Source organism: Rhinoderma darwinii, chromosome 10 (assembly GCF_050947455.1).
Source record: "Rhinoderma darwinii isolate aRhiDar2 chromosome 10, aRhiDar2.hap1, whole genome shotgun sequence".
Classification (NCBI taxonomy): Eukaryota; Metazoa; Chordata; class Amphibia; order Anura; family Rhinodermatidae; genus Rhinoderma; species Rhinoderma darwinii.
The window spans coordinates 96,787,984-96,800,148 of NC_134696.1; positions in this window are offsets into that span (position 1 = coordinate 96,787,984).

Here is a 12,165-nt window from a genome sequence, read left to right on the forward strand (position 1 = left end):
TAAAAAGCAAAAAAATAGGACATGTCCCATCTTTGGCGGAGCCTTTCTACGGCACGGACACCTTCCCATGGGCGATAGAAGGGAATGGGTCCGTAATTACGGGCCGTATTTTCGGATGGATTCTATGGTCGTGTGCAAGGGGCCTAAGGATTCTGGAATAAGCTTCCAGCTATGTAGACCTTTAACCCCTTAACGCAATGTCCCATACATGTACATAGTAGTCGTTATGGGTAAGTATGGAGCGAGCTCACGGGCTGAGCGCACCCCAAACTGAGTGGGTATTGCCTGTTTTTTACAGCCGACTCCTCACTGCAATGGGCAGAGTCAAAATCACTTTCATTCCGCCTGTTTAAGCCCTTAGATACTGCGATCATTAGCGATCGCGGCATCTAAGCCGGAAGCTGAAGGCACCGAACACTGTATAGCGGGCGTGCTGCAGTACCAAGCACGGTATACGGAGCCTTCTGCTTCCGGCTGCGACTGCTGCATAGCTTCCGGCGTCCAGAAGCAGCTGGAACGGCTGATCAGTGTGGGGTCCAGGTGTTGAAACCCAATCGATCATAGATCGACGAACAATCCTGTAAATAGGTTATCAGTATAAAAACAGCCTCCTGGCCTGGACAACCCCTTTAAGCCCTTCCACCGACATGGCTTAATAGCAGACTGTCTAAATCACGATATACTGCAATACATTAGTATTCCAGTATGCGGTGCAAGTGATCCAATGATCGCTGGTTCAAATCCCCTAGGAAAAATTGTTCCGGCTCTCAGAATGTGGTGACACCATTTTTTTTTGACCATTTCACCCAAAAATATTTTTGTTTTCAGTTTTCCAGTACATTATGCGTTACAATAAATGGTGTCATGAAAAACGACAACTCGTCCCGCGAAAACAATCCCTCATACAGTCATGTCGACGAAAAAAAGACAAAAGTTACGACTTTTGGAATGCGCTGAAAAAAATAAATAAATGAAAGAGAAAAAATTGGCTGTGGAGGGAAGGGGTTAAATAGCCAAGACCCCAAATGAGCACTAGAACAAAGGGTCTAGAGTACTATATATAAATTGTGCCGATTTCGTAAATGTCTGTGCGCCATTTCTAAAAAATGACCACCTTTCCTTTAAAGATTGCACATTTTTGTCACCACAAGATTGGTGGTAAAATGACAAATGTGTCCAATGGTTGAAAGTCTGGGTAAACCATTTTAATTTCTGATACTGTAGTAATTTCTTCCACCACTAGAGGCCGCTGTATGTCTATGGGAAATCCATGTTTATTTTTATCATGTTTCCAAGCCATTGTAAATATTTTGCATTACTTATCGTATTAATTGCGGTTAATTTATTCTGTAAGAAATCATGTCGGTAATTAAGGATCCTCCAAGATGATATCAGGGATTCACAGTTAGTAGATCTGTCACCGCCGTTATATCCGAAGTGCCTGGAAATGAGTCATAAGCGATAATTAATGCCATTTACGCCGAGTTATTAAATACTTCATTTTTATTTGAACCTGATATTCTAGAAACACATTTCACCCATGTGACCTCATATCTCATAAACTCGCTAATTATGGCGCTATTGCGATACAGGGCTCCCACGTAGCCACTCATCAGTTCTTGATAAAACGTAAAAAATATTCGTTTTCGGCAATCGCATTGTACAACCGGGTTTTTAGAGGAATTAGAAACAATATATATTTTTTTTTTTTTACTTGAGCTGCAATACCAAACACAGCCATAGACAAGGGTGGCACTGTTTCTGGAAAAATACAAAAAAATGTAATCCTATACAACCACTTTGATTTAGAGATGTTCTTCTGTGAGAACATTGTAAAGGTCATAAATTATATTGATACCTGTGTTATTTACTTCACATGTGTTAATTGTTTTGAGGTCTAAATTTAGTGATATTATTATATTTTTGCCCGCAGGTGTCAGGCAGTAATTCTGCCGCCCCGTAATACGTTCTTCATACGCCCTGCTGAGAACTATTATAGGAAGGTCCAAAATGTCACTCTCGATGTATAATTATAACTCTTATACATTGACACCCTATAAGGAAGAAACGTTTAATAACCTTTCAGCCGCACTTTCGATATTTATAAAACTTCTTTTCTTATTGGTTTTCTTACGTGGAGACTCTAAGGCTATGTTCACACGGGAACCGCGGAAACCGCGTCGCAAAACTCGGCAGAAACGGCCCGAGAACGCATTGATTTCAATGGGAGGCGTCGGCGTCTTTTTCCCGCGAGCAGTAAAACTGCCTCGCGGGAAAAAGAAGCGACATGCCCTATCTTCGGGCGCTTCCGCCTCCGACCTCCCATAATTATCCGACCTCCGATAATTGCCGCGAAAATCGGCGTGCAGGGAGAGGAATATCTGCCTCAAAGTTCCAAACGGAATTTTGAGGCAGATATTCCTCCCCCAAAATACTCCGTGTGAACATAGCCTAACTATTGTTCAGTTCACATTTTTCACCAAAAAAGAAAACAATTAAAAAGCAATTGCTTATCAAAACAGCCTTTTCTTATATATAGGGGGCAGTACTATAGTAGTTATATTCTTGTATATAGGGGGCAGTATTATAGTAGTTATATTCTAGTATATAGAGGCAGTATTATAGTAGTTATATTCTTATATATAGGGGGCAGTATTATAGTAGTTATATTCTTGTATATAGGGAGCAGTATTATAGTAGTTATATTCTTGTATATAGGGGCAGTGTTATAGTAGTTATATTCTTGTATATATGGGCAGTATTATAGTAGTTATGTTCTTGTATATAGGAGCAGTATTATAGTAGTTATATTCTTGTATATAGGGGGCAGTATTATAGTAGTTATATTCTTGTATATATGGGCAGTATTATAGTAGTTATATTCTTGTACATAGGAGCAGTATTATAGTAGTTATATTCTTGTATATAGGGGGCAGTATTATAGTAGTTATATTCTTGTATATATGGGCAGTATTATAGTAGTTATATTCTTGTATATAGGGCCAGTATTATAGTAGTTATATTCTTGTATGTAAGGGGCAGTATTATAGTAGTTATATTCCTGTATATAGGAGGCAGTATTATAGTAGTTATATTCTTGTATATAGGGGGCAGTATTATAGTAGTTATATTCTTGTATATAGGGGGGCAGTATTATAGTAGATATATTCTTGTATATAGGAGCAGTATTATAGTAGTTATATTCTTGTATATAGGGGCAGTATTATAGTAGTTATATTCTTGTATATAGGGGCAGTGTTATAGTAGTTATATTCTTGTATATAGGGGGCAGTATTATAGTAGATATATTCTTGTATATAGGGGGCAGTACTATAGTAGTTATATTCTTGTATATAGGGAGCAGTATTATAGTAGTTATATTCTTGTATATAGGGGCAGTATTATAGTAGTTCTATTCTTGTATATAGGAACAGTATTATAGTAGTTATATTCTTGTATATAGGAACAGTATTATAGTAGTTATATTCTTGTATATAGGGGCAGTGTTATAGTAGTTCTATTCTTGTATATATGGGCAGTATTATAGTAGTTATGTTCTTGTATATAGGAGCAGTATTATAGTAGTTATATTCCTGTATATAGGAGGCAGTATTATAGTAGTTATATTCTTGTATATAGGGGGCAGTATTATAGTAGTTATATTCTTGTATATAGGGGGCAGTACTATAGTAGTTATATTCTTGTATATAGGGGCAGTATTATAGTAGTTATATTCTTGTATATAGGGGCAGTGTTATAGTAGTTATATTCTTGTATATAGAGGCAGTATTATAGTAGTTATATTCTTGTATATAGGAGGCAGTATTATAGTAGTTATATTGTTGTATATAGGGGCAGTATTATAGTAGTTATATTCTTGTATATAGGGGCAGTGTTATAGTAGTTATATTCTTGTATATAGAGGCAGTATTATAGTAGTTATATTCTTGTATATAGGAGGCAGTATTATAGTAGTTATATTCTTGTATATAGGGGTAGTATTATAGTAGTTATATTCTTGTATATAGGGGCAGTATTATAGTAGTTATATTCTTGTATATAGGGGCAGTGTTATAGTAGTTATATTCTTGTATATAGGGGGCAGTATTATAGCAGTTATATTCTTGTATATAGAGGCAGTATTATAGTAGTTATATTCTTGTATATAGGGGCAGTATTATAGTAGTTATATTCTTGTATATAGGGGGCAGTATTATAGTAGTTATATTCTTGTATATACGGGCAGTATTATAGTAGTTATATTCTTGTATATAGGGGGCAGTATTATAGTAGTTATATTCTTGTATATAAGGGCAGTATTATAGTGGTTATATTCTTGTATATAGGGCAGAATTATAGTAGTTATATTCTTGTACATAGGGGCAGTATTACAGTAGTTATATTCTTGTATATAGGGGGCAGTATTATAGTAGTTATATTCTTGTATATAGGGGCAGTATTATAGTAGTTATATTCTTGTATATAGGTGGCAGTATTATAGTAGTTATATTCTTGTATATATAGGAGCAGTATTATAGTAGTTATATTCTTGTATATAGGGGCAGTATTATAGTAGTTATATTCTTGTATACAGGAGCAGTATTATAGTAGTTATATTCTTGTATATAGGGGCAGTATTATAGTAGTTATATTCTTGTACATAGGGGGCAGTATTATAGTAGTTATATACTTGTATATAGGAGCAGTATTATAGTAGTTATATTCTTGTATATAGGGGCAGTATTATAGTAGTTATATTCTTGTATATACGGGCAGTATTATAGTAGTTATATTCTTGTATATAGGGGGCAGTATTATAGTAGTTATATTCTTGTATATAAGGGCAGTATTATAGTGGTTATATTCTTGTATATAGGGCAGAATTATAGTAGTTATATTCTTGTATATAGGGGCAGTATTACAGTAGTTATATTCTTGTATATAGGGGGCAGTATTATAGTAGTTATATTCTTGTATATAGGGGCAGTATTATAGTAGTTATATTCTTGTATATAGGTGGCAGTATTATAGTAGTTATATTCTTGTGTATATATAGGAGCAGTATTATAGTAGTTATATTCTTGTATATAGGGGCAGTATTATAGTAGTTATATTCTTGTATATAAGGGCAGTATTATAGTGGTTATATTCTTGTATATAGGGCAGAATTATAGTAGTTATATTCTTGTATATAGGGGCAGTATTACAGTAGTTATATTCTTGTATATAGGGGGCAGTATTATAGTAGTTATATTCTTGTATATAGGGGCAGTATTATAGTAGTTATATTCTTGTCCATAGGAGAGGATAGACGTGTGCTTGTGAGCTCCCTGTTAGGACTATGCATGGCTTCTGACCCAGGTGGAGGGGAGGGGTCCTGGGCTGATGATCCTGGGAAAGCCCAGAGTCTGGAGTTTGGCCTGCAGCATGGAGATGGTGGAGGTGATGATCTGGAAATGGTGGCTGGTGAGTCAACTGAATCTCACGATGTTGGTGAATTGTGCACAAAAATGACAAAGAAAAATATCTTTAAAATGGAAATGCAAGTTCGCAAATTGAGAACTGAAATTAACCAAGAGACTGATCCAAAGGCAAAGCTGATGAAATGTGAGTGTCTGGATGTTTGCACACGTGAGCTGGTTATATTGAAGGAGAGATTGCAGAAAGAATCATGCATAGTACCCAAAATAAAGAACCGGGCAATTGAGAACAGAAGGGAGACCAGAGCCCAAACTGTGAAGAGAAAAAATATCATTGCAAAAAAAGACACTGACTATAAGACTGTGTATAATATTGTGGAGCAGGGAAACCCTGGAAGATATGAGTGTGCAGTGGCTGGAGGATCACATCTCTCATCATGTGTGGGGTCTGTGCAATCAGCCAACACAAATGCTGCTAAAGCTGCAGAGAAATGTGTGCCAGCTGACGAGGGGTTAACTGCAGTAGGCTCTATGTGCAGTACTGATGAAGTGAATGCGAGTGGCACTCCTGGGAGTGAGCAAGAAAGTGCCTCATGTCCGGATATTATAAGTGAGACTTCGCTCAGCGCGGTGATTGACAGTCTGATATCTGATGAACCAGCGGCACAGGCTGAGGTGGACATTGCAGACCCTGTTCTGGAGGTTCAGCCGTCCGCAGTGTCAGTGAATGGAGTGCAGGTTACACAGCGATCAGGAGCAGACACAGGAGGATCTGCAGTACAATCAGCTGAGGAGAGGTCCAGTCCTGACCCACCTGCTGACAGACCTCAGTACAGGAGACTGTTCTCCAGCGTCACAAGACCGACTAACCCCCCACCTCAGAGGAGGAACGCGGTCAGAATCCGGTACTCAGGACCAGAGGAAAACCTCCCCTCCAGACTCTATATTGGGAAAGTTTTGTTGAAGGAGTTTATGAAGTTTAAAGCTTCTGAGGTGTTCGCTCTGATCCACGTTCCCTCCAGCAGGAATTATGACATCAGTTTCAAGCTGCAATATAGTCTAGACTTATTCTGGAGTATTTATAATGATACAAAGGAGCACGCGATGTGGGAGCATCTACATGTCATCCAGCTGACTAAACCCCAGGTAGTCACCGCCACCGTCCTGTTCCAGTCTGAGGTGGTGGCTCTGGCAGATTTGCAGCACTGGTTGAGCAGATATTGTGAGGTGAAGAGACTGCCAACAAAGATCTATGATGAGGAGGAGATCTGGAATGGAGGATATTCTGTAAAGATCCAGCTGGTTCAGGAGAATGGAGTGACCAGACATCTGCCGCACTCCTTCTACCTGGGCTCGGAGAGAGGCGTATGTTACTACCCTGGTCAACCGCGACTGTGCCATAGATGTGGGGGCAGACACCTGGCATTCAACTGTTCCCGTATTAAGTGCTCACTATGTGGTCAGTTTGGGCATGTGAAAGATGATTGTACAGGACCTGTCATCTGTAACCTGTGCTTGGGACCTGGACATACATTCCGGGAGTGTCCACATGCAGAACATAATAAAGAGGAGACCTTTAAAGGAGCCATGGAGGAAGAGCAGGAGGATGTCTCCATATGTGTAGATACAACCCCAGAACCTGGAAGCCCCAGCGATGATGTGAGCCGAAGTACCAGAAACTGTGCTCCAGAGACTAATGTCCCATCTGTGGATGCTGCACAAGTGTCACCAGCCACTGAAAATAGAGGTCATGCTAAAAGTAAAATATCCAGTCACTCTGTCACCAAAACATCTAAACATCTGCCCAACACCAGTAAGGAACCAGCTGATCCAGCCGCAGCGACCAGTAAAAAACCAGCTGATCCAGCCGCAGCTATCAGTAAAAAACCAGCTGATCCAGCCGCAGCGACCAGTATCGATGAGGAGGGATTTCAGACGGTTAAAAGGAGAAGTAAAACAGATGATTCTTCTAGGAAAAAAATCACTGCTGCAAAGAAATCACCGGAGTCTCCAGTGCTGGCGATAACTGGGGGACGTTACTGTGCGCTGGGGGAAGATGACCAGGAAGAAGAAGCAGAGATAGAGCAAGTCTCCTCACACATCCCAGACAACGAACCTCAGGATGAAGACGCTGACCCCCCAATGTCCACCAAAAGATGGGGTGTTACAGGACATAGCAGTGGAAGAAGGAAAAAAAGTAGGAAAGACATGTAACCAGGATGAGGCTGAAAATCACCTCTATTAATGTGAACAGTGTGAAGAATAGGAGCAGGCGGCGGGCGATATTCCAGCGTCTGTCTGACGACAAAACCAATGTCATCTTTATACAAGAGACTTATCTACAGAGTAATGTCCCTGCTGTGTCCCTGCAGTCACCACATCTAGTGGGACAGTGAAACTCTCAGCTGCTGTATGGAGACTTCTAGCCCGAACTCCGTTTATATCATAGAGGTTCACTATATGTCATAAATGTGGTGACCATGTACCCTCTGTGGTGTGCCCGATGCTGCCCGGTCACCAATAAAGAAGAACTCTCCTGTAATACTGTCTAGAATAATATCATGAAAAATAGTTGAAACAATCTATACTGGCGCAATATTCATATATTATGGTTTGTTTAATGATTGTGATGTTATTAAGAGACAAATGTTTATTTTCTTTATCTGTTATGAGTGTATTGCAAAGGTATTGTAATAATTTGTTGCAAGTTTTCAAATAAAAAAGATAATTATAGTAGTTATATTCTTGTATATAGGTGGCAGTATTATAGTAGTTATATTCTTGTATATATAGGAGCAGTATTATAGTAGTTATATTCTTGTATATAGGGGCAGTATTATAGTAGTTATATTCTTGTATACAGGGGCAGTATTATAGTAGTTATATTCTTGTATATACGGGCAGTATTATAGTAGTTATATTCTTGTATATAGGGGGCAGTATTATAGTAGTTATATTCTTGTATATAAGGGCAGTATTATAGTGGTTATATTCTTGTATATAGGGCAGAATTATAGTAGTTATATTCTTGTATATAGGGGCAGTATTACAGTAGTTATATTCTTGTATATAGGGGGCAGTATTATAGTAGTTATATTCTTGTATATAGGGGCAGTATTATAGTAGTTATATTCTTGTATATAGGTGGCAGTATTATAGTAGTTATATTCTTGTGTATATATAGGAGCAGTATTATAGTAGTTATATTCTTGTATATAGGGGGCAGTATTATAGTAGTTATATTCTTGTATATAGGGGCAGTATTATAGTAGTTATATTCTTGTATACAGGAGCAGTATTATAGTAGTTATATTCTTGTATATAGGGGCAGTATTATAGTAGTTATATTCTTGTATATAGGGGCAGTATTATAGTAGTTATATTCTTGTATACAGGGGCAGTATTATAGTAGTTATATTCTTGTATATAGGGGCAGTATTATAGTAGTTATATTCTTGTATATAGGAGCAGTATTATAGTAGTTATATTCCTGTATATAGGGGGCAGTATTATAGTAGTTATATTCTTGTATATAGGGGGCAGTATTATAGTAGTTATATTCTTGTATATAGGGGCAGTATTATAGTAGTTATATTCTTGTATATAGGTGGCAGTATTATAGTAGTTATATTCTTGTGTATATATAGGAGCAGTATTATAGTAGTTATATTCTTGTATATTGGGGGCAGTATTATAGTAGTTATATTCTTGTATATTGGGGGCAGTATTATAGTAGTTATATTCTTGTATATAGGGGGCAGTATTATAGTAGTTATATTCTTGTATATAGGGGCAGTATTATAGTAGTTATATTCTTGTATATAGGAGCAGTATTATAGTAGTTATATTCCTGTATATAGGGGGCAGTATTATAGTAGTTATATTCTTGTATATAGGGGGCAGTATTATAGTAGTTATATTCCTGTATATAGGGGGCAGTATTATAGTAGTTATATTCTTGTATATAGCGGCAGTATTATAGTAGTTATATTCTTGTATATAGGGGCAGTATTATAGTAGTTATATTCTTGTATATAGGAGCAGTATTATAGTAGTTATATTCCTGTATATAGGGGGCAGTATTATAGTAGTTATATTCTTGTATATAGGGGCAGTATTATAGTAGTTATATTCTTGTATACAGGGGCAGTATTATAGTAGTTATATTCTTGTATATAGGGGCAGTATTATAGTAGTTATATTCTTGTATATAGGAGCAGTATTATAGTAGTTATATTCCTGTATATAGGGGGCAGTATTATAGTAGTTATATTCTTGTATATAGGGGGCAGTATTATAGTAGTTATATTCTTGTATATTGGGGGCAGTATTATAGTAGTTATATTCTTGTATATTGGGGGCAGTATTATAGTAGTTATATTCTTGTATATAGGGGGCAGTATTATAGTAGTTATATTCTTGTATATAGGGGCAGTATTATAGTAGTTATATTCTTGTATATAGGGGGCAGTATTATAGTAGTTATATTCTTGTATATAGGGGCAGTATTATAGTAGTTATATTCTTGTATATAGGGGGCAGTATTATAGTAGTTATATTCTTGTATATTGGGGGCAGTATTATAGTAGTTATATTCTTGTATATTGGGGGCAGTATTATAGTAGTTATATTCTTGTATATAGGGGGCAGTATTATAGTAGTTATATTCTTGTATATAGGAGCAGTATTATAGTAGTTATATTCTTGTATATAGGAGGCAGTATTATAGTAGTTATATTCTTGTATATAGGAGCAGTATTATAGTAGTTATATTCTTGTATATAGGAGGCAGTATTATAGTAGTTATATTCTTGTATATAGGGGGTAGTATTATAGTAGTTATATTCATGTATATAGGGGCAGTATTATAGTAGCTATTGTATATTTTTGTCCACAGTCGGCGACAATGAGCACAATAGAAAGCCATGATGGGCTGTGTATCTAAGTTCTCCACGTTGATCATTTTTCATTTCTTTCAATCAACACAGTTTGGTTAAAAGGTAAAAATCTCCTAAAGCAACTTTGGAAATGATTGTAGACCGGATTAAACACATCTTCTTATTGGTCATACAATATTTGAGCTGGAAACGTGCAGGTTTCACAATTGGATACAGAGAGACAGCAACTGAGATTAATAACAACTAAATCAAGCAAGAAAAAAACGAAAAACAAATAAGTTAAATATAAAAAATTTAAAAAAGCCACCCAAAAAATAAAGCACAGAAAACCGTTTACTCCAGATTCTCACGATGAAGCGTTGTAGTAAGGAGTGATTGGCCTCCTCCAGGATCTCCAGTCACTTCTACGGGAGTTACAGAAACAGCCATGTAAGCGTTCTCGACATAGGTGCGGGTCCCAAAGCAGGAATCCACATCTGTCAAACATTTATGACCCATCCTGTTGACAGCGCTGATGTGTGTAGGCTGCAGGCTATGGCTGATGTGCGCTAATGCTGAGTAATCGCTTTTACGTTGTTTCTATAGTCCTGGGAGTGTGAAGGTATTATTTAAGTTGTTTATGCTCATGTAAAGGTGTGGGGAGAATTTCTATCTTTAAAGGAGAAATATGGGAGGAATTTATAAATTTTTCTACATCAGTTTTATGGCGTAAAAAAAGTGGCAAACGGCACAAAAGTTGCTTTTTGCGGTAAAAATGGACACGCACATTTTTAAAAAGTGGGTTGAGCTTGACAGAAGGGCGCCCAACAAATATAGCTTAGTGTAAGACAAAAACTGTCATAAATGATGGCGCAGGTCTCCACCCGCTCATGGCTGGCGTAGATTTCACCTTCTGGCGCACAGATGGCCAGAGATGTGCACGCCCCTTAATTAATTAGGCACATTTTACTCTAAAGACCAGTCCTAATAATTTCCTCCCTGTGTGCTTTTTGTATATATGTAAGGATGTGGTACTTGTGTTGATCCACAGGCTCAATACCATGGCTTTAAAGGTTCGTAAGGTGCCCATCATGTCTAGTGACCCCGAGATGGGAAACGTTTGACGGAGGGTAAGTTGTTTTTCTCCTTTACTTCGAGGACAGGGACAACCCAGCTTCGAGGTAGACAACTAAGACCTTTGAGACTGACTGGTTGCTATGGATATACATAATCTTATATGGGGTTGCCGGGCAACAGGTCCCTAACAACCAGATTGAAGGAAGCTTTCCTATATCTCCTGCTGCTTTATTAATCAGATTTTTTTAAAGATACATTACGGTGGAAACCCTCTTTAAATTTGTGGCGCCCATCACCGTCTTGCTTGGAGAACCTTCCTTGGTTTAGATCGAACCCGTTATCTAGGACTTCACAATATTTTGTGTGGCTGAGCTATTCTATGGGTTAACAGTAGAACGCACCCGAGGTTTATGGAAACTCTTGGCAACTTCAAAAGTGATTTCATGTCTGTGGAGGAAGTGATTAGGCCAATGAATAGTGACCAGCCCTGTTTTTTACTAGAAAACCCAGCCCATGACCCGGGCACTGCCCTCTGGCCATCAGCGAGGTGGTCATGGAGACTTTACTTCTCTAATACGGGAAAGTTGCTTCATCTAAGATTGTGTTGCTAAGACGACCGACTTAAGCTGAATATTTGTATATCTTATATATACGGGCTATGAAATGCTTGTGAAATGTTTTTTTTTTAGCTCTTGGCTTTACCCAGGCAATGATTCATTGTTTTTTCTGTGGGAAAGCCCAAATGTCCAAGGACACTTGCTGAGATTTACGGTCAGGACACTTTTGGTTTT